The following is a 25,947-nucleotide window of genomic DNA, read 5'->3' as shown; positions in this document are numbered from 1 at the left end:
TTGTTTTTGATGTTTATTTGTGAATAGGTATTGTATGAATAACATAAGTCAGCGTAGCTTTGTTCATTCTTAAGCCAGACAAGAGGTGTGCAGCTATACAGCCAGGACAGACAGAAGGCCATTACTGAATCCATAAATGCATAAATGCATAAATACAGATATTAACTTAAAAGTAAAGCATTCTTGGTGTTTTTGTCATGTTGCAATAGCCTGTTTACACTGATTATATACCAAAATCAAAGTTGATATTGTATGCTAATAGATAGAGTTGTCATAATAACATATTACATGCTTTGAATTCCTTATATATAGCTATGCAGTGTTCTAAGCAGCTTGGATGGGTCGCTGTACGTGATGCAACATTTATTATAACCAGAGACTTAATATAATAAAGAGACTTGAGACTTGACTTGGACTCTAGCTCAGAGACTTGAGACTTGACTTGGACTCTAGCTCAGAGACTTGAGACTTGACTTGGACTCTAGCTCAGAGACTTGAGACTTGACTTGGACTCTAGCTCAGAGACTTGAGACTTGACTTGGACTCTAGCTCAGAGACTTGTGAGCATCTCTGTCTTGTGCCTCTCACTAAACGGCTCTTCAACAATGGAAATAGGCGACATCTGATGCCAGATCACCTGTGGCCATTTTTCACTGTCACATGAGCACTTTTACCATTGCCTTCATTCCACATGAACTCAAACACTAGTGTATCAGTTACAGCCTGGTTAAATATACACAGATAATTACACTGATGTAATTAATTCAGAGAACGACGGGTCAACGCACAGATTAGCTTTTCATACTTAAGTTACAAATGGTGTGGAACAATTTCTGTACCACAAAGACACATTGTGATTAGGCGACATTTACTAAAATATGCACTGTGTATGACTGCATGAAGTACGTCGCATTTCTTTGTAATTCATTGGCACAAGTGCGGCAGCAGAGTTCTGGGATGCTTTGTAATCAACAGGAGGTCACTTCATCTCTCACTGGCTGGAATGAAAGATTTCTCCGACCCCGTGTGGCCCTGTGCTGCTTGTTACAAGACCGCAGAATATCGAGGAAGACAGCTTCAGGCTCCCGCTGACTTTATATGATTTCTTACAGCAGGGAAATTAATTAAAACATCCAGAGAAGGAGAAAGACTGCCAATAACAGCCTCGGTCTGTGTGCATGCACCTGTGGGGAGAAAGTGGAGCTATGTGACAAGGTTAAATTACAGGTAGGTCTACATCTAACTGCTTTTATTTGCATGTATATGAATGTGTTTTGGACATGAATAGGCCTATATGTTTAAAAATATACATTACATATCAAATTCTAAATTGGAGACAAAAGGTATGCGTTTGTTAATATGCAGACGTTGTGTTGCCACAAGGTGGCAGTGTTTCTTAGGACATGTCAATTTTGTCAGGTTATTTATTCATTAATCTATTAAATGTTGATCAATATAATGCATAATGCAGATATATAAAAAAATTATAAATCAGGGCTATTCTGCAAGCAAAATGGTCTGTAAAGTTGATCAACTTGATCACAAAATGTGAGACTGGTAGGCAGAAGTTCATTATAAAGGCGTTATTGTAGCCTATTATAAAGCAGTGCTTAACATAGGCTACATTCATACATGTTTTTTTTATATGAATAATCGTGACACTTAGCCTATTTGAGGTTTGTTAATGAGTCAGCTTACATTACTGAAGTGATAATGGCTGGCATACAAACTGCTAAATACAGAATCATCACAAGAATAAACACATTTGCCTCAGTTTGCTGTTCTTTCTTGATCTTGATTTACGATTAATCGAAACGAATCGTATGACTATCAAATCAAAGGTTCGTGCAGCATTATTTATTATTATTATTTTTTCTGTAGCCTAGTCAATCGCTGTCAAATAGAACTTGTCGAGTCTGTTATATCCTTCGTTCACGGACTACCGAATGTTATTTTTGAATGTAAGGAAATCTTTTGTTTTCTATCAAAATTCTCTCGAATCGGATCTTCGCACGGAGTCGAATCTTTTTCTCCTTCACCCACGCGCTGTCGAATCGAATCTTTCTGTCATCCCGCGTCATTTTGACTGCATCACAAATATCATGGGGTTATATTTGAAACAAAATACCAGACAAATTTCTTATGAAATAACCGAGAAAAGACAGTGGCTCAAAAGAAGACAGCAGTGCGTTTTGTCCTCGGCATATGGTAGTGCATTGTTGTTCTTTTTAACCCTCGTTTGTCTTCTGTAATTGGATAGGATGGTCTTATCTCATTTGCCCACCCCCTCCCTCTTCCCATCTCTCTCTCTCTCTCTCTCTCTCTCTCTCTGACATCGGGGGTTTCTCTCTTCTACAGTAAGCGCCTGACACTGACAATGTGGACATCAGCGAGGAATATATAGTGTAGGCTATCATCTTAATTCGCATCGTGTTATCAGCGCATTCAACTTCATTATTACCAGGTAAGACGGCATTATTATGCCAGCTATCTTTTTCCTGTATGCATGTAGTATTTTTATAGCTTCTATTTGTAATCTGCTCTGGTCAGAAGTGAGAGATGGTTCACAATCACAATTATCTGCTGCTGCTGTTGTTGTTATAGCAGTACAAACGCAGGTGTGAACGGGTCTGCTTCAGCACCACTAATACACTTCAAACAACTAGTATGAATCGGAATGGCGAAGTTTACACCTTAATGAACGTGTTATGAAACCGTTTACCTCGCAGCTGTGTTAACGTGCTGATTAAGTTAAGATAACGCGCAGTTTTCATCGAGACCAAGTTGGTTTATACATTTCGATTTCTAACCTAGTCAATCTGATTAAGCCAATGCAAAGTGAGAGCTGGTCCAAGCCTGGCTAGTGATTTCGAATTCAAATCTCTACACTCCAGCTGAAGATTCTTTATTGGCTCTTTCCAGCACTGCAAGGTTATGACGCAACGTTTGGATTTCATAAGCAAGTTTGTGTAGGCTAAGCTCATTATGCATATCAACATACTGGTTTCTAGTTTCTTTAATAAAGGTTTAATACAGAACCCGAAAAAGTTATTTGGGGTCTTTGTTTGGTGTGCCTTTCTTAACATGGATGACACGTGTTTGGGTCTGGACTGAAGCTCATTGATAGATTGGTGGCCAGCTGCCCAGAGGTCCGGGGTGATCACCCCTTCTGGACATCCGGTTTGATTTGGGATGCTCTAATTGATCAGGTTGACCTGGGAGCCGGACCCCTGCAATTACTGCAAATACGAATTAGCTCGGGTCAGTGACTGAATGATTGAGCGTCTTTGTAATTGAACTGATCCAGGAGAGCGCTTCAGTTTGGGACTCATTTTCATCCATAATCAAACCTGTCTTCACTCCATCACTCTCTAATCTACCTATCTATCTATCTATCTATCTATCTATCTATCTATCTATCTATCTATCTATCTATCTATCTATCTATCTATCTATCTATCTATCTATCTATCTATCTAATATTTGAATGTAAAAGGTGGATCTCCTGATATATTAAGCATACCCTGTAATGTATTTGCCAATATTATTAAGGCATTTGTGGAATAATAGAGTTGAGCTGTTATTTCAATTATTCTCCATAACCTAGAAATGAAGTAAAAGCTTGAGTGCTGCTGAATCTATGCAGAATAAAAACCTCATTGTGCTCATGGTATTAAACTGTTTGGCATGTGAGCAGCTAATTCTTCTTCTCCGAAGCCCTGAATAGAGATCTTTGTTGCTGATCTTTTGCCTCGCTGTACAAACTAGCTTTGAAGTTAACTTTGGGTATTAAAAGGGTGTACAGGGACGTGTCCGTAGCTCGATTTCTACCAAATGTCTATTACAAAATAAGACGCGGCCATGTAATTGTTGCCGTTGCATTTTTGACAAATCTGCACCGAAGCACATTGGTTTTGGTTCTTTGATGAAGTCCCCTGCCAACTCAAACTGATATTCCCTCAAAGCAAGTTCATAGGAAAACAAATTGCCTCTCTGGCTGAGGAGATGACGAGGTGGAAAAACTGATGAATGACTTAAGAAGAGGGGAAAAAAGAGGATGAAGTGTAAACATCCTTTCAAAACAAAGTCAAAACCAATAGCGGCTTTGCTTGGAAGATCTTCTTCAGACCTCCTCGTTGAAGCACCTAACACACAATGGCATTCGGCGTCGCAGACAGGCGATTAACTGCTGTTTAATCTGCACAAGGCGCTTTTCTCCTCAACATTCTGATCTACGACACTATTTTTAGCCCCACAAAACAACCGCGGATTCCCAACCCCCTAAAAACACTGCAGGCGCCTGTGAGGAATCCAGCATTTAGGATAAGAGCGCAGGCTCTCTTGGCGCTACGTGAGGATGCTAAGTTTGTCAGCGTGACATGCATGTGATTCATGCAAATTGTCCCTTGTCTCTGCCGTTTGTTTGTTTGGGGTGAGTTCGCAGCACGTGGTGCATCGCGAGGCCCTCGGGCGCGTGGCGGCAGAGCTGATCATGCACGGTTTCTGTGTTTAAAAAAAGATCGGAGAAGATATTGACCGCTTGCAAATATGTTGGCATCAGCAAACATGGCCCTTGGCATGAAATGTGACTCAAAACTGATACGACTGGGGCCTTTTAAGGCACAAAATTCAGTCATTATACGTTGTTCCAACAATCATGTGACTTTCTTTTGTCTGTGGAAAAGAAAAGGAGAGATTTTGCAGCTCTTTCCTATGCACGTGGTGATCACATCTTCACAAACTTGCAAAAAGATTGGTTATTTGCACACAAAAAAAACAATTATAAATATTTCCAGTTACTCGAAGCTTTTGTTATAATAGCCAAGCAAGCTCAGTTTTATTTATTTCTAACGGTTCAACCAAATACTTTATTTTACTACATTTCATAAATATTTAAATTTGTATATATCTACTGTAAAATACATATTCAGTGACCTATTATTAGTATTTCAAGTATTTTAATAAATAAGGGATTTTTGTTTTTGAGGGATGTGTGACCAATATATGTATGATAAAATCAAGTAAAAAAACAACAACAACAAAACAAAGCATTTATTTATTTTTGAAATGTTGTTTCAGACCATATTGGCTATATATTGGTCAATATTAGAATATTTACGCCAACTTCATTCGTTACATTTAAAGTATTAATTTATTTATATCATGTTTGATCTAAACGTTTTGCTTTCAGTATGTGCAGTAATAAAGACAAATTAGTATTGAATTTTAATATCAGCCATTTATTGATTATTGTTCATAACATAAAAGGGAGTTTTTAAGGGATCTATTTATTTGTTTAGAACAAAATAGCTTAGAATTTTTGTATCAGCCATTTATCAGTTATTGACCAGAACAACAACAAAAAAATGTAAATATTAGTGCATCTTTTTTTATGTTTTGTTTATAGTTTTTATTTATATAATGCAATATATTTTTTAGACAAAATGGTATTGTATTTAAAATATCAGCTATTTATCGATTATCGACCATAACATGAATTATGAAAATAATTTATGGCTTTTATCAGTATCGAACAGAATTTTAATATTGACGCACCTCTAGTTCGTTTTTTAACTCTGCCATATGGAAAATAGCTACACGAAGATTCTTCAAAAACTCTTCTTTTGTGTTTCACAGAAAGAAAACAAGGAAAATACAGCACACAGGTTTGGAATGAAGTGAGGGTGAATAAATCATGACAGAACTTTAGTTTTGGGTGAACTGTCCCTTGAAATAAAAAGAAACCAGTGTATTGACAGATTGATAGCATAATAATGGCTTAACGTCTCTCTTATGAAGTAAACAAATTAGATCCATTGAGTCATGCAGAAAGAGAGCAAACTTGCTGTCACAGTGTGTTTGCTGCTGAAACAACTGTTCCTCCAGACTCTCCTCCTATAGCACTTCCTCCAGCTACAGTACATTTGTCAGCGCACACAAGGATGTTTTTCCTGTCTGCCACATTTATAGGAAATGCAATGAATTTTATTTTTGACAGACTGGGCCATCGGTATCTCTTTTCAAGCTTTATTTGATATTTTAGATCTTGCTTTATGCACTTCCATGAATAGATTTTTAGAAGTTGCAAATAAAACAAAGACTATAATCTTTCAGATTGCATAAGGGTTTTGACAAAAAGGGGGAAAGTAATGAATGTTAATTAGAAACGGACATCATATCTCACTATTTCTTCTAACGTATAGCGTCAAGGTTGTTGCTTTTGTCTTGAGATTGTGTCTAAACTTAGAAGCGATTCTCCGTTGTGCATGTTGTTTGACACTCATATCTGCTTCAGTCGAAGTTTTCTCCCATCAATGTCAAAACAGCACCCCCCTTCCTCGCCCACTGTCAATGTCACACTACCAACTTTTGCCGAGCGTCTTTGATATATTTCTTTGGAAGAGAGCTCTGAGAATTTTTAGATCAAGACGTGTTTCTTTTCCATCTCTCCAATTCCCGTCGGTATCAAAGCCAGCTGGCAAGGTTGCAATCAAAAAGCTGAAAACGCGACGCGTTTGACCTGTTCGTGAAAAGTTAGAGAACAACGTCGTTTTTTAATAAAAGGACGCACAGATATTTGCGGTTTACTGCCTTCGACTGTTGGAGTTAGCGAGGATTGTGTAGAACAGAACGGTGCTTTCATAGAAAGAGAATACTTGTATTGTTTCATGTGTGCTAGCCTAGCGAGCAGAATGCGCGAAACGCAGCCCACTGCCCCGGACAAGCTTCCCCTTATTTGTCTGCTTTCTGAGAGATTGAGGTCATTGTTAATTGAAACGCAGACACATGTTAATTAGTGTGAGATATTTTCCCCTGAATCTCTCCAACTAACGATGTCCTTCAATTAATTACCGTGTTCCTGTCTCTGCTGCAAGCTAGTGCTAGTTAAGAGAAAAAAAAATGAAAGGAATTGTTCACCCACAAATGAACATCCGCTTATGTAGTTCACAAACTGACTTACTTTCACCCGTGGTGCACAAAAGAAAGTGTTTAGCAGAATGTTCACTCTGCTCTTTTCCTTACAATGAAAATAGTGGTGACAGATTGTCAAAAAAGCACTCATTTTATTTGCACTTCTGCATGTTCAATCCCAGTCACATGAACCACTATTATGAGACTTTTGTTTAAACCCTTTTTGTCATTTTTGGAGCAGGGTTGCTATTGTAAACTAAAACTAACAATAATTGTTTTATTAATGGAAAAAATGCTAAGCTAAAATTTGATTAGTTTAGAACAGTAAAAGTAAAACTATTAAAAGGGTATATAATACTGGTAAAATAAAATATAAATATTAGATGAAACTTGAAAAACCTTAGTAGGTTAAATAAGTTGAAGTTGAAGTGCTAAAATTGCTGAAACTCAAACTGAAATATTAAAATGGATAAATATATTCTAGTAATTTTGTCGACAGAAGAGCATAACAAAATTACTTGAATTTGAACTAAAATGTAAAATTTGCAAGGTAATAAATTAAAACTATAACAGGATATAAATAAAACTAAAATGTTTTGGAGTTCGACAGTGATGGTCACTATTAATGGAAAAGAGTAGCCTGAACTTTCTACGAAATATCTCCTTTTTTTTTGTCTTTTATAAACAGAAAGTCATTAATGAATTATATTATATACATATTATTTTAAATAATATATCATTTCTAGCCAATACTGATAAACATATTGTCATGTTATGGGCGATAACTGATGAACGGATGATGTTGTATAAAACTGTGTAAATATATATATTATGATGAATTATTTGTCACTTTAAAATACTGATGCGTCAAAATCACTATTATTATTATTTTTATTTTTTTTCAGTAAATTTAAATGTAAAAGCAAGTGAAATTGTGATATTGTTGGAGTGTTTGTTTAGTGAAGCTGCCATAGATTTAAAACTGTCCTGAGAGAAATCCAGCGCTCTCTTAGATACTCTAATAAAGCTTGAGTAATTAATTCCAAACCGGGAGGATTTGCTGACAACCACCAAGTTTCTCCATGGTGATTTTAGGGATATAATCAATCTGACGTGTGTATCAAACACCTGTTTACCCCAAACTGAATTGCTGCCACCTTCTATTTTAATCAACCACATGACAATTGCCATGGTGTGCCTGACACACCAGCTCCTCTCCAGCCCAGCAGCCCAAATGCGGATCTATCTACTCTCCGCAGAGAGATTCCCCTCAAGCCATATTTATGAGAGGCACTATTCACCTACCACAGCCACAAATGATGTCCTTTCCAGAAAGGCATGCATGTACCTGAGCCTTTTGGACACCTTGCCATGCCACGTTGACTTTACATTAAGAGGAAAGCTGTAAAACAATGCTGTTTTCTGAAGTAGTACTTCAACGAACGAGGTGGGGAGGGACCTCTGGACTATCCGCCACTCGTTGGGAGTCTTGATAGTGGGAGAGAGGAGAAAAAAGAGTGCCGAAAGCACTCTGTATCCTCAGAGGGACGGCTAAGCGCATAGGGAAGAGCTGCAATCCTCCATTAGACTGAAAGGTTACAGGTTAATAACTGACTGCGGAAACAGGATAGGAGAATGAACGCTTTTTGGCATTTGAGCTAAGTGAAAATAGTGTCTTGCAAACATGAGAATATAGCAGAAGGGAAGAGGGAGGTATGGTCTTTAATAGCAGGATGTTAAAGTGGATGTCAGCTCAAAATTGACCTTATTTATTCATGCGTTTCTGGTCTTATTGTGATTGATTTGGAGCGTCTTTTTCCAAATGCTTTGCAACTTTTCAGCAACACTGTTCCGCTTCTGAAACAACTAGGTCGTGTTTTGTAGGACATTAGAATTAATGGTAGATTATTTATTTAATATTATATATTTAGAACATTTTATATTTTAATATGCAACCTATTTTATAAATAAATATTTTGAGAATTTTATAAGCCAAAATCTGCAATTTTAGATGAAACGCATTACTGTCTGATGACACAGGGAAACGTATGAATTATACATTATAAATATAATATTTCCCTAAAGTCATGATTCATTCATTGTTGAATCATAACAGGAGTATTCTTTTTTTCATTAAATCATTTTTGTTAATCTGTTATCCAACAGCAGTCGCTAATATATTAACATAATATTAATAAAATTAATCAATATTTTATGAATTTATAATCAATATATTTATATTAATATTAATGTTGTGAAAATATACAAATATATAATTTATTATAAATACTTTTGTAGATTTTTAGCTGTAAATGTCAGGTTATAAAATGCAAAATTATATAATTTAGCTCATTTTTTAAACAAATGATATAATATATATTTAGCAATTTTTTACTTCAATCTAAACTATTACTAGTCATATCTATCTAGCTGTCTGTCTTTATTCTCCAACAATTAAAAATATTGCTATCATTGACAAATATTGGTCGACTGTGCAGAGGATTTCTATTTCAGAGGAGACCGAAGCTAGACGCCGCATGCGAGCAGCCATTAAAGAAGCGCTTCCACGTAATAAAGTTGAACAAGAGCATGCTCTGCTAAACATCTTATGTGCAACTTTTGAGCAAGTTCTAGGTCAAATAGTACGTCTCATCGAAAGAAAGAAAATTTTAAGTGTGCCTTTTATTTTAAATAAGCCTCCATGCATTATTCGGCCTTTCCAGCTCACGCTTGAGCGCACTATTATGTCAAGCAATGCCTTGGCTCTTGAACAAGCATCTGAATGGTTCACTTGGTCGTAAAGAATATCGCAGAAGCACTCAAGTGCTTTATTATTTAAAACCCATCATCTGCTCATTTCCGAGTCCGGAGCCCCACTGCATCTCCTGAGTTTCAATGAGGTGGATTTGTTTGTGCAATCCAAAAGCAAAACTCCCATCTGCAGTCATCAGCGAATTTAGAAGTTTATGTCCTATGGATACAACCAGTCATTGTCACCTATCATTGGGAACCCAAGGTGATTACAATAAATGTCAAGTTTTTTGGCTTGCGAGCTAGAAGGGTTGGCATTGTAAATAAGGTCAAACTGATATGCCGAGTACAGGAAGAAGGAGATATTGCTTGATTATTTTATTTGAAGGAATATGTAAAGATGCTAAAAGATCTGTACATTGTGGGGCAGCAGAGACTGGAAATATTATGCTAAAATCCTAAACTTCTAACACAACAGTACAGCACATTTTTTTTCTTCCATCTTTGTGTTCTGCCCTGACGACAAGCGACTTATATCTCTCCAGAAAATGACGCCCTTGTTTGTGAGACAGTTTCCCCTAAGTCAAATAAATAACAATGGCGAAGGAGCTGCCATAATGGAAGCTCACATGTCATGAGGAATGCTCCTCAGGCGGCGCGAGAGGGGGGTGTTATGCTGTGTGGGTGCATGCAAGCACGTCTTTATCCTCGAACACGTCAGAATGATTCATACGATGACAGAGCAGCCACTGTGCCGGCCACGCCATCTCTTCCTGCTCACAAGTGACTGCTTTGTGCCTCCGTCACCCTCGGTGCAGAGATGGCAGGACACGACAAGCGGGGACCAATTCAGAGAGAGATGTCCAAGACCGGTGAGGAGGAGGAGAAAGAGTGAGGAGAGACAGCAGTGGGGAGTCTTGCCAAGTCGGCAGGCAGCATCCATTTCCATCTTGAATGTAATATCCTAATGTGCTCTTGGAATCGCAAATCTAATAAGGAAAGAGATGGGGAGGGAGGGGAGGCAAGGAAAGAGGGTGGCCCTTTTCAATAATGAAAACTGGGCAGAAATCTCTCAAGCAGTGAGAGAAAGAGAGCGAGAGAGGCCTACCATAAATTACCGAGGCAGGAAGTGACATGCACGTCTCCGAAAAGCTCTTGGAAATGCCAATATCTGGACTTATTTGTAGTGCAAAGATGCGGCAGTTGCAATCCTGAGCAGAGAAAGGGCTTTGCTGGGTGGAAAATTCAAGACTGAAGCATTGCTGACTGTGAACCTCAATCCAGCTGGTGTAAAGGAAACAGCCGACTGCTCAAATTTATCTGTCTCTTCATCATGCTTTTCTTTCTCCCATCTTTTCGTAGAGCTCTGGGATTTGATTGTTGCTCCAAAGCACAAATCCGTCCATTTAAAAAACAATTTTGACAGTGTTGTAGTCAAGTCCAGGTTATTTGAGTCTGAGTTCAGGCAGAGACCTGAGTAGGAGCCAGATCCAAAAGAGACTGGTCAAGACTGAGTCGAGACTAAGACCAGGCGAGGGAAGAGATATGATCAAGTTCAGAAACGTGTTGGGTCAGAGACAAGACCGAGACCCGAAGAAGGCAGAGTCCGAGTCGAGACACAGACCTGAAGAGGATCGATTCCATGGCAAGACCAAGACCAGAAATGGATTAAGTGCAAGTCAAGACCGAAACTAGAAGAGGGTTGAGTCTGAGTTAAGAATAAAACTAGATGAGGGTCGATTCCGAGTCAAGACGGAAACCAGAAGATGGTCGAGTCAAGACATAGGCCAGAATAGTATTGATTCGAAATCAGAAGGGGCTTGATTCGGAGTCGAGGCAGAAGGCAGAAACCAGATGGACTCCAGAAATGGTTTGGGTCCGAGTCAAGACCGAAACCAGAAGATGGTCGAGTCAAGACATTAGGGCTGGGTATTGTTCAAAATCTTTCGATCCGGTGCCAATTTCGATACCTCAGTTTCGATACCGGTTTCTAACGATACTTTTTTCGATACCATATATTTTAAAATCCATTTCAACATCAGCACAAATACATTAAACACAAAACTTTTATTTTTCACCTTAATTAAAACAAATTCTGGTAACACTTCACACTCAGGATAACATTATTAATACAACTGGTTGTGCTTTTTGGATAGGGGTGCATCATTCAGGGGCAGACTGGGACCAAAAAGTTGCCCTGGACTTTCTGGCCCACAGCAGCCCACCACATCATAACGCAAACACCCCTGTTTTGATGTCATTAATTTAATATTTAAGTATACAGTTTGGTGATTTTAACCAATAGGGCAACTGATCCTAAAAAAGAAGAAAACAAAAGAACAGCAGCTGTTCATTTAGCGACTCCTAGTGAGGGATACATGCTCATCAAGACACAAATATTCTTCTAGAACTCACACTTTGCATTCAGTTAGCAGATCCATATCAATCATGCATGAAGTAGAAGTTTATAAACTCAAACGATAGCTTTATGTGCTTTACAGATGAACTTGACGTCTTTATTCATTCAAGATGTTTAATAATAGATAATCTTTGGCTCGGTAATAAAAGTTAATGATCCAATTAGTGAACCGATGATTCTTTTGAGTCAATCTTTTAAAATAATCATTTATTTTGTTTGACGAAAACAGTGTTTCACAAACTTGATAGATCTGAGGTGCAGGGCTCTTAAAATCGCTATCCTGACATCCCGGGGCTATTGTGTTTTCCAGTCCGATGTGCTATTGTGAATAGTGATGTAAAATTCCTATCTTGATTTGCGTTGTTCACTCACTTGCAGGGGTGAAACAGATCATGGCCGATCGTTTGCATTTGTTTCTAAATATTGCTGATTCAAGCATTTTAAACAATTCGTGCGCGTTCGGATCTTGTGCTCACTCATTCAAAGCACGCGCTGTGAGCAGCATTTCAGACAATGCACGTACAGAGAATGAATTCATCTTTCGCGTATCGTAACTTCTGAATGAACACATACACACACAATTAAATCAAAATAATTGTCTCTGCAAGTATTCTCGTAAACACAGTCGGTTATGTTTTAAGTGAACGTATACAGTGGCCTACTGCTTAGAGAAATTCGCTGTACCGGATAAATCTGTCTCTCTCTGTTTTTTAGACGACGTGAAAGGGGGCGTGTTTCAAGATACGCATCGAGTAGACCAAACTAAACAGGGAGGGAGGGCAAAACACTCATCCAAACAAATGCTTCATTAACACCGGCTTTTGTTGCAATACTCTTATCGCATATGTTGCACTTTGCTGACTCGGCATCCACTTTTATAAAGTGTAGCCGGTAACGTTTTTAGAAAAAACAACTACAGTTGTGTTGTGTGACTGTGAGTATCTTCAGAAATCCTCCCCGTCACGTCACGTGGTGGTGGACAGCCAATCACGGCGAAATTGGGTCCTTACATGCATGTATGCTACAAGCTCACATAGACAGAGCCGCTCAGCAAAAAAAAACCCGGCCGCTTGGATTTTGGAACCGAAATTTGGCACCGTAAGATAAATTATTTTTCGATACTCATAGTATCGAAGTTTTTCGTTCGATACCATAAAGGTATCGAAGTTCGGTACCCAGCCCTACAAGACATAGGCCAGAATAGTATTGATTCCAAGTTAAGACCAAGACCAGAAATGGGTCAAGTCCAAATCAAAATCAGAAGGGGCTTGATTCGGAGTCAAGGCAGAAACCAGAAACCAGATGGACTCCAGAAATGGTTTGTGTCCAAATCAAGAATGATATTAGAAGGTGGCTGAGCCAGAGTCAAGGTTGAGACCAGAAGAGGGTTGAGCAAGAGTCAAGACACAGGCCTGAAGAGTATCAGTTCCAAGTTAAGACCAAGACCAGAAATTGGTTGCGTCCAAATCAAAATCGAAACCAGAAGAGGGTTGAGTCCGAGTCAAGACAGAAACCACAAACTGAACGAATTTGAGTCAAGACAGAGACCTGAAGAGGATCGAATCTGAGTCAAGATCGACAGACACAAGACAGTCCTACGAGACATTTAAAAATGGATTTAAAATACTGATGAATCGTATTGTACTTAAACTTTAGTCTAGTCAAATGCTCTCTAGAATTTGAATGCCCTTCCCTTTAATGCAACCTGCCACATACTAACATTAGCAATCAGGAATGACTAACGCAAACTAAACTTAAAAAAATACAATAATTCTATCCGTAGGAAAGAACAAAATCACAAATATCTCTTTAACATCACAATTGTTTCTTCTAGACGGAAGTGAAACTAAACTTCAAAAAATACAATAATTCTATCCGTAGGAAAGAACAAAATCACAAATATCTCTTTAACATCACAATTGTTTCTTCTAGACGGAAGTGCAACTTAAATGGAGAGAAAATAGAGACTCTTGCTTAGGGTTACTATAGTTTACCACAAAATGTGTTTTATTCTGTGGAAAACAAAAAATATATATTTAGAAAAATGTCTCTGCATGTTTTTATCCATATAGTAAAAGTCCATTTTTATTTCAGATGTCATTGCTTGGACAAAAGCCATTGAAACATTATTTGAAACATCTTCTTTTTTGAAGAAAGTCATGCAGGTCTGGAATAACATGAGTAAATTATGTATAAAGAACACAGACATGGTCAATTTTCGATTTCATGTTGACTTTAAGTGAACATAACTGAGAATTATAATGTCTCCTGAGCTATACAAGAACAACATTTGAGCAATAAAATCCTCCGCCTTATTGCTTTCCTTATTCTCTCTCTCTCTCTCTCTCTCTCTTGTTTTCTCACCTCCTTGTTTTCTATTGAATATACATGTCTGCGCTGGTAATTACTGCACAGATCTCTCCGTTATGTATCGCAGAGGATGTGGTGTCAGTATGAATTAGGGATGAGACAGCCCTGCAGCTGACGTCTGCACTCGTTTTGAAGATATAATCATCCACCCTTGTGGCTCCACCAGCACTCGTTTCCGTCCCCACCTACTCGTTACGCTAAAATACAAGCTAATCGCTATTATTAGCCCTCTAGGTTTCTGTAAAATAAATCAATTGGTCTGACCTAGTTTGATTTAAGGTTTATAAACAGGGTGAGGTTTAGTAAAGGGTTTAGCGGCTCCCGTGCTGGTGGGATGATGGGACTGTCATGGCGCCCCGGCTTAGTTTTAGCAGCAGGCATCTAGGACAGGATCAAGGCCGTACCCTGCACAGTCCTCAGAAATAATCGAATTTCTCTTTCCCGGAATAGGCAAATAAATCTCACTACAGGAGAGACGCAAGCTTGGGCTCCGCAGGACAGAACGGGATAGTTCTATCCCCATTTTGTCCACCATTTCTGGCCTTGTCTCTTTAAGTGTATTTTCACAAAAAACAGTTTTCAGGCAAATAGCATCAATGTTAAATCAGTATTTTATGTTTGTGACTCAAATACTTGCAATAATTTCACAACGTGAAACAGTTTACGTTAGGAGTACGTGTATTATATATATAGATGATAAAAAAATAAAATAAACATTATTGCAATATTTATAGGACTTTGAAAATATTTGTACAGTGTAGCTGTCCTAATGGAGTATCACTCACTCTTACAATACTTTTATTTAAATTAAATTAAATTTATGCATTTAGCAGACGCTTTTATCCAAAGCGACTAACAGTACATTCAGGCTATCAATTTTTACCTATCATGTGTTCCCAGGGAATCGAACCCACAACCTTACGCTTGATAACGCAATGCTCTACCACTTGCGCTACAGGAACTCATACTGTATTTAATCAGTAAAAACTTTACTTTTAAAGAAATATGCGCCAAAAAAGTACCCTTGCGGCAGTGAGCTGTGTAACCGGCACACTTGCATTTGAGCATGCACTTTTATTTTTACACAGCGTTTGTGTTTCTCTGCGGCATGCGGCATTTCTTTACCTCGGCACTGAGCTGCTTATCATTCTAGAGGCTGGTTAGCACTCGCTGGCTTTGATCAGACACCCCTCCACTCCCGCTTTACTCTGCTTGCCATGAAAGACCCTGACGCCCATTGCCTCTGAATCTCTCAGAGGTGCTATGGGCGGTTTTGAAGGAATGTCATAGGTGGTTATGAGTGGGTGAGAAGTGGCAAGCTCTCGGAGGTTCCCCCATCCCTGTCCTCCCACCCCGCGCTAAGCCGTTTGTTGCTGGCGTGACAGTAGCAACCGCTAACCGTTGCTAAAAGTGGCCTGCTTTTCCTAGCACTGGCTAATCTCACTTTGTTTCGCCAAGCTCCTAGTTTCCACAAAGCCAGCACCTGAATAACAGCATTTGCTTTTAAGAGCCGGCCCGGGCCGAGCTGGAGGGATTTATGGGCCGAAAGCTTCATCGCTGCAGATCAGTCAAAGCCCACTTAATGCATTCATACACTTATAATTCAAGACTAGATGTTAATCATTCAATGCTAGAGTGTTTTTGTTTGTGGCTAGGGATTTTTCCCCCTTCTTTCTGTCTGCCGAGTGCCTAAAATATTTAACAGGGCTTGTGCTATTTTAAGATGGAAGCTCATTCTCCCTCACTGTGTGTGTTCCTTTTCTTTTTTTTCTTTCTAACCATGAGACAACGACTTCTGAAATTCAGTCGGATGCAGTTTATAGCTGTGCCAAAACAAGCAGAGAAGGGCTTTGAGGTATGACGGCGTTTACCTGGCGACGGTTGAAATGTGTTACTGGGGAGAGATTCTGCTCTACCATTTATACCATAGTATGTCTGTGGTGCTGTTTTACTAAATACATATGCTATGTGTTTGTTGATATTATTATTATTATTATTATTATTATTGACAAATACTCTATAAATCAGAATAAGTAAATAAGTTGTAAGTAAATAAGAAGTATTACTATTGTTCATATTTTGTTTATTTATTCATATTTCAGTTTATTTTAAATTGAATAAATAATAAAAAAAAATGTATTTGTAATGCAGTTTATTTTTAAATACTACTACTACTTATTGCCATTATATTTATTTTTTATTCAATTTAAAATAGAATGAAATATGAATAAATAAACATAATAATAAATAATAATAATAATAATAACAATAATGTTTTTTATTAATGTTTCAGTTTATTTTAAATGAATAATAATAATAAAAATAATAACTATTATTATTGTTATTATTATTATTATTATTGTTATTATTATTATTATTATTATTAAGTAAACAAAATAATAATAATAATAATAATAATAATAATAATAATAATAATAATAATAATGAGCAATTATATAAATAAATAAAATAAAAATTATTATTATTGTTTAATAATCAAATAAATAAATAAATGTGTTCTTCAGATAAGAATAGGAGTAATGTATACTGTGTATATAATGTATATACACTGGTCATATCATTAAAATAATTATTTCATTGGCTACATTTTTTATCTAAACATTAAGACAATATAAATTTTAAGCAAAACTGTATAAGATTTTTTCAAGAAATATATTTCAAATGATTGTTCTTACTCAGTTGGCACATTTCTTGATCAAGCAAAAATCTCACAACCTATTCTGTTGAGTTTATTAGATCTATTTTGGGTCCAACCACCCAGTCCTTACAGAAAGTATATGGAGGACAAAAGAAGTTTGTGTCTTCGATAGCGATTGGTGCTTTGAAGATATCCTGTATGCAAATGAAAGAAGCTGGCAGGTGTCACCATTCACTAAGGACATGTAGCCTATCCGCGTGCATGTTAATTACTTTCAATGCATCCTAGATCTGTCTATTTCCACCGTATTCTTCCTCCTTCCCGCTTCTCCCAGCTGTGCATCTGTCCATCACAATGACAGACAGATGGGATGTGCCCTGGAAAAAGAAAATCTGCACGGGAATCTGCAGTTGTGACAGACAGAAAGACCAAAGTCCTGTATTCGGAGACCAATCTCGTCCAGAAAAAGCTAATCTAAGAGCAGCTTCGGTTGTTAATGCTCTTAGCCTCGTTCACCGCGGTGTGATTTCCCACAGGGCTAAAGGTCAGATGCGTGTTGGCTCGCTGTCAGTCGTCCACAGGGTGTTGATGTGAAGTCATCTCTTCCTGAAGGACCGTCACAAATCTGGATGGATGGCATGAGACATTTGACTATTAATCGAAGGTTTGAAGTGTCGTTCACAGAGTCAGTGATGAATGTTAAACACTTGCTTCTGCCCAATTCAATTTGAAGCCTTCAGGTATTATTTTTGGACACTTATTCTGCCTGATGAAAAGGCATTTTGTTGTTGGTGACTGCTTAGTTAGCTGGTAGAAAGTGCTGCTAACTGATAAAACCTGGTGAGGCCGGTTAACCTGCTTGAACTAGTAAGTGTAGAGATGTGTCAATATTAAAATGCATGTTTTGGTTGCCGATAAATTATATTAAAATTCCTCAAACTAAATCCAAAATAATTTCAATTAAAAATAATTTTTGTCTAAATGAACTAAAACTACTAACAATACTACAGTTGTAATAATAATGAATGAACATAAATCTAATATTTTAAATCCTGCCTTATAATTTATCAAATTAAAAAAAATATATTTATTTTGAGATTAGCTAATTATTTGTATTTATTTAATTTTTATTTTCAATGTAAGAATATGTATTATTTGAATATATATACATATATTGTTGTCGTTAATAACAATAATAATAATAATATGCTTTAAATTATAGGTTGTGTTGAATTTTATTAAATGAAATACATTATAAATCTTATTTTCTAATGTTTAATGAACTTTCTAATACTATTTATTATTATTAAAATTAGGATTAGGATGTGTATTGTGTAGAATATGTATTTAATATAATAAATGCATGATGATCTTTATTTATTTTGTGATGTTTTAATTAATTATTTAATTAAGTATTTCAATAATAATAATAATAATAATAATAATAATAATAATAATTGTATTTAAAACTATAAGATGTGTTTAGAATGGGAATGTAATTCTTAATCAATTCTATTTTGCAATATTTTATTTAATACATTTGAAATAATGTATTCTTGATGGTAGTAATAATAATAATAATAATAATAATGTTATTAACTTTTAGAATATACTTAATGTTATCATGTGTGTTTATATACACGGATGCATTTAAAATGATAAAATATATCAAAATATAGATAGAAATACAGATGAACAGTAATCCGCAATAGCAACTGTATGCAATTATAAATGATTATAATAACAGACTAAACAAAATGTATAAATCTATATGTTTAAAAATTATATAAAATTCCATTTAACTCAATTCAGATGGCCTTTTCTCTAAAGATGCATCATATAAATACTATGCGAAGTATATTGTGCATAAATTGATACATTTACTGGAATGAGATTAAATATCATCAGCAATAATGCAATAAATGGGGGCAATCTATAATATCAGCTGATAACTGTATATTGGTATATTATATATCTCAGCGTGTAGATGCTTAAGCTAGTTGAGAGCTGACAGAACAAGCGTTACCTTACCGTCACGGCAGGCATCGCTGCTTTTCTTTATCATTATCTTGACTGCGTGTTTTAAAACACATGTCACCCATACGTAGCGCCCAGTTGTAACAAGGTTTATTATGACACTCACAGGTCCTGCATGTCACCTCGAGCGTGACCACCGAACATGCTGCCTGGGATTAGACTCAAAGGTCATATGTCCCAGTAAGCGTTTAAGGTGAGATGAACGGCCGTGGTTTGAGGAATAGCTTTGAATACCTGCCACGACATGCGCCTCTCGCCTGAAGAGAATAGCATGGAGGATTTGCCTCGTGTTTTGAGTATACAAGTGGCTTCAGATGAGCTTCTTCCACACATGGCTTCCCAGAGCCCAACACAAAGCCCTTGTTGAAGCCGTGAGATAGTTTCTCATTAGAGAGCTGGCTGCTTCTGCTCGAGCGCTAGTGTTGAGATTTGGTTTTTGGATTACCGCCGTGATGGATTATACAACTGGTGGTCTAGACAGTTTGGATCGCTTGCTGTTAAGTGTCCTAGTTTACTCCGGCCTTACAAAACAAGAATTACAATCAGTTTTGTGCCCGTTTGTTTAATTAACGTTTGTTAATTACGTTTTGTCTTTGGGGTTTTTAAAGAGTAGGTCACCCAAAAAGTTTTTTACTCATCCTCAGGCTATCCGAAATAGTGTGTTTCTTCATCAGATTTGGAGAAATGTAGCATTACATCACTTGCTCAGCACTGGTTCCTCTGCAGTGAATGGGTGCCGTGAGAATGAGAGTCCAAACAGTTGATACAAACATCACAGTAATCCACAAGCAACCCACACCACTCCAGTCCATCAGTGAATGTCGTGCGAAGACAAAATCTGTATGTTTGTAAGAAACAAATCCATCATTAAGTCATTTGAACTGTCACTTCTGGACAAAATACGAGTCCGTAATCAATAATAACGCTTCCTCCAGTGGAAAAGTCCATCTCCTGTTGTTTTCGAACACCAATTTTTGTTTCGAAATGTTTTGGACTGTTTTGAACTGTGCTTGATCTGTGCATATTTCTCTCCTGATTCAGAATTGATTATTTTTATTTGACATTTTTTGGAAAAGCAATATTATGGGTAGAGGACTTATATTGTATCAGCTGTTTGGACTCTCATTTTGACGGCACCCATTCACTGCAGAGAATCCATGGATGAGCCCACATTTAAGCACCGGTTTCGGGTGTTTTATTGGTGTGGCGTCGCTCCAGCATTAATGAATAGGTGTTACGGCCCAGCTCTGCCTCTGCTCAGTGGGTGAATGCAGCATAATGTGTACATTTGTATTTAAAGAGTCTTGAAAGAAGAGTAACCAGAACACAATTTAACTTTAGAGTAAATATACAGATGGGGCACTTCAATTAAAGCTCAGCATGTGAGAAATTGAAATTTAGGACCATTTAAGATCTTTGTAATGGTCATTAATTTACTTTAATTTTTAACTTTATTCAGTGCTTATAGATACATATATATATCAGGGCTGTCAAATGATTAAACATTTTTATCAAATTAATCAGAATTTTCACTATTTGCAATTACACCTGAATCCTAACCATTTTTTTTCTGAAATGCATACCAAAAGATAAATAACAGGACACATATACATAATTTTCATGTATTGTTTCATCATGTGGTTCTTTTTTTCTGAATTTCAAAAGTTTAACATTTACTTAGATCAAATTTACCTGAGCACTATATCAAACCATGCCATTTAACTACAGATAGTGTAAGTGTTTTAGGTGAACCAGTGGTTAAATATAGCCACATATCTATGAAATTATGCATAGAGAAATTTGAAAGAATGAACTCAGAAACACAAACATGCGCCCCCTCTGGGCACTCTTGTTTTTGGGAGGTGTTCATTTGCTCTGTCACAATACTTTAGGATCGATATTTTCACGTTCTGAAGGCTTCAAGTGCCAGTAAAACCAAGTAAAAATGCATATGCTTTTCCAAACAGCTGTAATTTTCGCACTGCGCATGCATGAAATGCGTTAAAAAAATTGACGTAATTAACAACAAACAACTAATTAACGCCGTTAACACGCTATTTTTGACAGCCCTAATATATATATATATATATATAGTTAGATTGAGTAACTCAATGACTGTTCAGTGCACATAGTCATCTCTTCTATGTGCCGACGACACACAATTCAAATAAAACGAAATGAAAGCCATACAATTCTGACTCAGTCCTGTGGATGCATGTTCTGAAGAGCGGGATCTTGACATCCGTGTACCTGCATTTTAATTTCCACCCTGACCACTCCACAGGCCTCGAGTTCATCCAGGGATCAGTCAGAGCCAGATGGAGATGTCTTTTCCTGCAACTCAAATATTACTCTTTCATTCCCCTATCTCCATCGTCACAGGGTTTCGGGCAGGCTACAGAAATATCATGACGCACTGTCTTCCGATTGCCAAATAATATTACATATGTTAGCCGTCTGACTCTTTAGTGGCTGGTAAAACACAGGAGCCAAAAAACAGAGACTTGCGGATATAATCGGATGAAGAACAGCTCGGCTCAAATTACGACCAATTTAGGTGCAAGGACAAAATGTACATATCCGTAACGTGTCCTCATTACATTTACTGGAGCCATTCAGAGATCAGGTGACGGACAAATCAAGGGAAAGCAGAAGAACGAAAGGACGGGGAACTCTGGTTTACATTTTGCTGACTTGATGTAGGGATTTGAACATCTGTATTTGGACGTTAAAACATATGAAAAATCCCTTTTTTACATTAAAAGAGGGACTTTGTATGGGCTTTTTGATTTAGTCTCATAAGAAACTATTCAGAACATCCATAAAATAATATAGAACACCTAAGAAACCACTAAAACCCAATCAGAACTCCTTAACAATTGGGAAACTATGTTAAAAACCATTCAGAACTCACTAGCAACTGCATAGCAAAATAAAAACCATTAAGCACACCTTAGCAATAATCAGCAACTGTGTATCAACATAAAACAACAAAAACATTTAGAACAACCTAGAAACCGCTAAAACCCAATCTGAACACCTTTATGAAATGCACAAAGTAATACACAACAATATGCTAAAAACAATTCAAACCAACCTAGCAAGTACAACATCGATGCGCTAACACCATTTTGAACACCATTGCCACTGCAGAGCAACTTGAAAACACTAGACTGGGTATTTCATTTCTTTTTTCCAAAAAAGTCTTCCACAAAAATGCTAGGAGAGATGTTGTTAGGGAACCTAAATTATTAAATACTTATTCTGACTTTCATTCTTCTCTGTACTCTTCACATCCTCTACCTTTAATCCTCCACAGAGTTTACGTGACTAAAATGATCCGAGTCCAAGTTCAGGTCAGGATTAGTTTATCAGTTGTGCTGAGATCATTGGGAGCCACTGTAGAAAACTCGTTATTTTTTTATTTATCTTTACTCTTTGAAAGTCTTACCCCAATCCAGTGGAGTTCTTTATCCACTCTTATCCTGCTCTTAACCTTTGAATCTCCACAGACACTCGTCACGAGTCTCTGCAGGGAACAGAATCGCCTCACCGGCCTGTGTGATAACTAGTACAGATGAGAAACGCCACGCCTCTAATCTACACATTTATCTTGCTTAGGGATATTCCAAAATCTATGCTAATTAATAAGTGTATCTTTCTGCCCAAGTCTCACAAGGTCCTGTTAAAAAGCTTGCTAAACCTCTTCTGGCTCTTTGAGTGAGTCGTCACTTGTGTTGTTTTTGGCGACCTGTTTTAATTTGAGTTTTAGTCTAGTCTTTGTGTGAAGCTGTCATTTTAGTTTTTATTAGCTTTAGTCACATTCATACTCTTTTTAGTCTAGTCTGAGCATTTTAGTCTTCTTTTAGTCAGAATTATCCTTGATTAGTTTTAGTCGACGAAAACTGATGACATTTTAGTCTAGTTTTAGTCAATGAAAATTGTATTTAGGCTCTTTTTTTTAGTAATGCAATTCTACTTAACCCAGTCAATATAATATAAGCTCCTAGTAGTATAGACAAAACCATTATATATATATCTTATTATATTGCTGTTACCTTATAAACTCAAGAAAACATCCATTCCAGACAAGAAAGACTCTCTGATTAGAATGGACAACATTTATTTTACCAATCAAACATGTTAGAAGTACACACATCGCTCCCTTTCTCTGTGTCCAACTTATCTTTGTTAGTTGTCGTCTTCTAAAAAAATACCACGATTCGGGGCTTGAGGAAGTGACATCGCAGTGCGACCTGATGCAGACCCTGAAGTGAGACTCCGGAAACAGAAATACTGCAAAATAATAGTAATAACGCGATAAAATGATGTTATTACGTTTTGTTTTGATCAACGAAAATTAAGAGACATTTTAGCATAGTTTTTATTTTGTGGACCACATTTAGTCTCGTTTTTATTCGTCAACAGTATTGCATTCTACATTTAAGTATAGTTATCATCACATGACCAGCGCTTACGTTTGCATCTTGGCTCATTTTCGTCACGTGATAAAAATTCGTTGATGACAATATTTATAATTTTCGTTGACGAAAGCAACACTAGATGTCACATTACTTTTTTTGTAAAGTATTACAGGAACAAATTATATGCTTTTTGTGAGATCGGTGTTAGTAGATGAACTATTGTCTGCTATGTTACATGCCAACCCTGTTTCAGATTCTGTAGTATTTAATGCGTATACATCCATTATAAATGTATCTATAATTGTATTATTTTTATTATTATTATTAAACGTTCACACATTTTAAACTGTATTTAAAAAAAAAATCCTACGTTTGTCAACAAAAATCATAAACTTTAGTTATTTATCTATTTATTTATTTATTTTTAAATTCACACCTTTTAACTGTTTAGAAATGTTCTACCTATGCATTTATTTATTTATGATTAATTACTATGTTATGATAGTATTTTAGTATTTGGTTTATCCATCTAATGGTATTTTATGTTCATAAATTGGCTAATAAATGCATCTAGAATTGTATTATTATTTTGTTGTTATTATTATTATTATCATTAATCATACTTTCAATCATCTTTTAAACTTTATTATTAAATGTATCATACCAGTATTCAAAAATGGCAAACTTGTTTTTTAATCTTATATTATTTAAACTTTTGTCTATGTTACTTGCAGTCCAGCTACTGATCATAATAGAATTATTTTATGTTTATATATGCTTTTTTCCCCTTAATTTTATTTTATAATCTCTAAATATTTGATATATATATTTTACCATTTGCATGTTTATGAAAAGAATCTATGCCCTGATCTGCAGTGTACACTGCAGGGGTTTATCAGACATAGAGCATTCCCGTAAGCAAGCAGTGAGTAATGCAAGTATCCATAACCTGAAACTATTGATCATGGCGCTCCTCACCCCCATCCCAGCATCTCTAGTGGCTTCTCGGGTTGCTTGCATCATCATGATCATGTGGAACCAGAGTAAAGTGACAGATTGATTTAATGACCTTCAACTCAGACAGAGGTCAAAGGTCCAGATAGGCGTTTCTCTCAAATGACAACCAATACATACTCACAATCCCTTAACCTGAAGGACAAGGAAGAGAGAAGGAGGAAAATAAAAGGTTTACTCAACTGTATCAGTAAATAAATGAGAACACAATAAATGAGGTAAAAAAAAAACTAACATTTTCCATAGTTTAAAAGAGGGCACAATAAAACATGCTTACATTTTTATGCATCAAGGGATTGATAATAAATATATATATATATATATTGCATTTGGAAGTACCTCTATTTTTGCCCTACTTTTTAATGCTTTAACTTTAGCCATAAACAGCAGTGTATAATTTGCATAAGCTCTGCCTTTAAAAAATAATTAATAAATAAATAAACTAGAAATAGCTTGGAATATTTTACAGAAGGGTAAGAAACAAATGCATGTCAAATAATTCCCAACAGGATTGCATCGCACATATTTTTTTAAATGCGATTTCTAGCTATGATGTGTCTGTCTGCGTTGTAATAAATTTATCCAGAAAATTGGTTGTAATCTGAGAGAATCTGCAGCATATGTAGGGATCTCGCCTGAGGGGCTAATGTGTCCCGTGAGTACAAAGCGGTCTGCGCTGCAGAGCACTCATTTTCTCTGGCGTGAAGAGGATTTTAACAGATGACTGCTCGATCGGAAGAGGGCTACGTGACGTAACGTTAGCGGGCCCCGGTTCCATGTCCTGTGAGAAAACATACACTAGAGACTTAGCCTTATGGCATTTGCCTTGTGAGGTTAGACTTCAACAGAGAAAAATAAAATTTGCTCAAGTGTTCAAATGTGAGTTACTGGTTGCAGTCTTGTGACTGTGGCACTCAAGTTAAAAGTTGCTTCGTTTCCATTCCACTGCCCTGTGTCTTACATTTTTTCAACGCAAAAACATTTTCTGTGTGAATGGCCCTTTACTGATACTTTAACAAACCTCCATACTCTAGAGGGCGATCGAGCTGCTTTCAAACATCTGTGCAATTGTTTAAAGAGAGTTAGCTGAAGTCAGCATGAATTACACATGTAGCTATCTGTAAACATGCTGACTTCAGCAAACTCACTTTAAACTGTTTTTCTGTAATGAGAGTGTTTGACCTGAAGGACAAAGCCAGTGGTAGATGGTATAAGCTAATGCTGATTGCTTAATTCTAATTTTAACGTAGAACATTGCGTAAATAATGTATCCTGACGCATGACATTTTGCTTTGCGTGGATAGAAGCGCCTGTGTTCATATACTTGTATAGTCTATGTTTTTAGACCTTTTAATGCTAAT

At 36.7% G+C, this 25,947-nt stretch overlaps 1 protein-coding gene across 4 annotated transcripts in view; it reads left to right on the top strand.

Moving 5' to 3' along the window:
* Positions 1–996: 996 nt before the first annotated feature.
* The window catches only part of LOC113065112 (poly(rC)-binding protein 4-like), a 72,959-nt gene continuing 48,008 nt past the window's right edge, over positions 997–25,947 (top strand). For 2 of the 4 annotated variants that reach the window (XM_026236309.1, XM_026236310.1), the window contains exon 1: positions 2,334–2,464. The gene's annotated coding sequence lies outside the window, so the exon portion shown is untranslated. Of the gene's footprint in view, positions 1,228–2,131; positions 2,209–2,333; positions 2,465–25,947 lie in introns of those variants that run through there. The other 2 variants (XM_026236307.1, XM_026236308.1) reach the window with 2 other exon arrangements.

The sequence above is a fragment of the Carassius auratus genome, chromosome 47, assembly GCF_003368295.1.
Source record: "Carassius auratus strain Wakin chromosome 47, ASM336829v1, whole genome shotgun sequence".
Classification (NCBI taxonomy): Eukaryota; Metazoa; Chordata; class Actinopteri; order Cypriniformes; family Cyprinidae; genus Carassius; species Carassius auratus.
The sequence above is the reverse complement of the archived record's forward strand: the minus strand, read 5'-3'. Positions and strand labels throughout refer to the sequence as shown.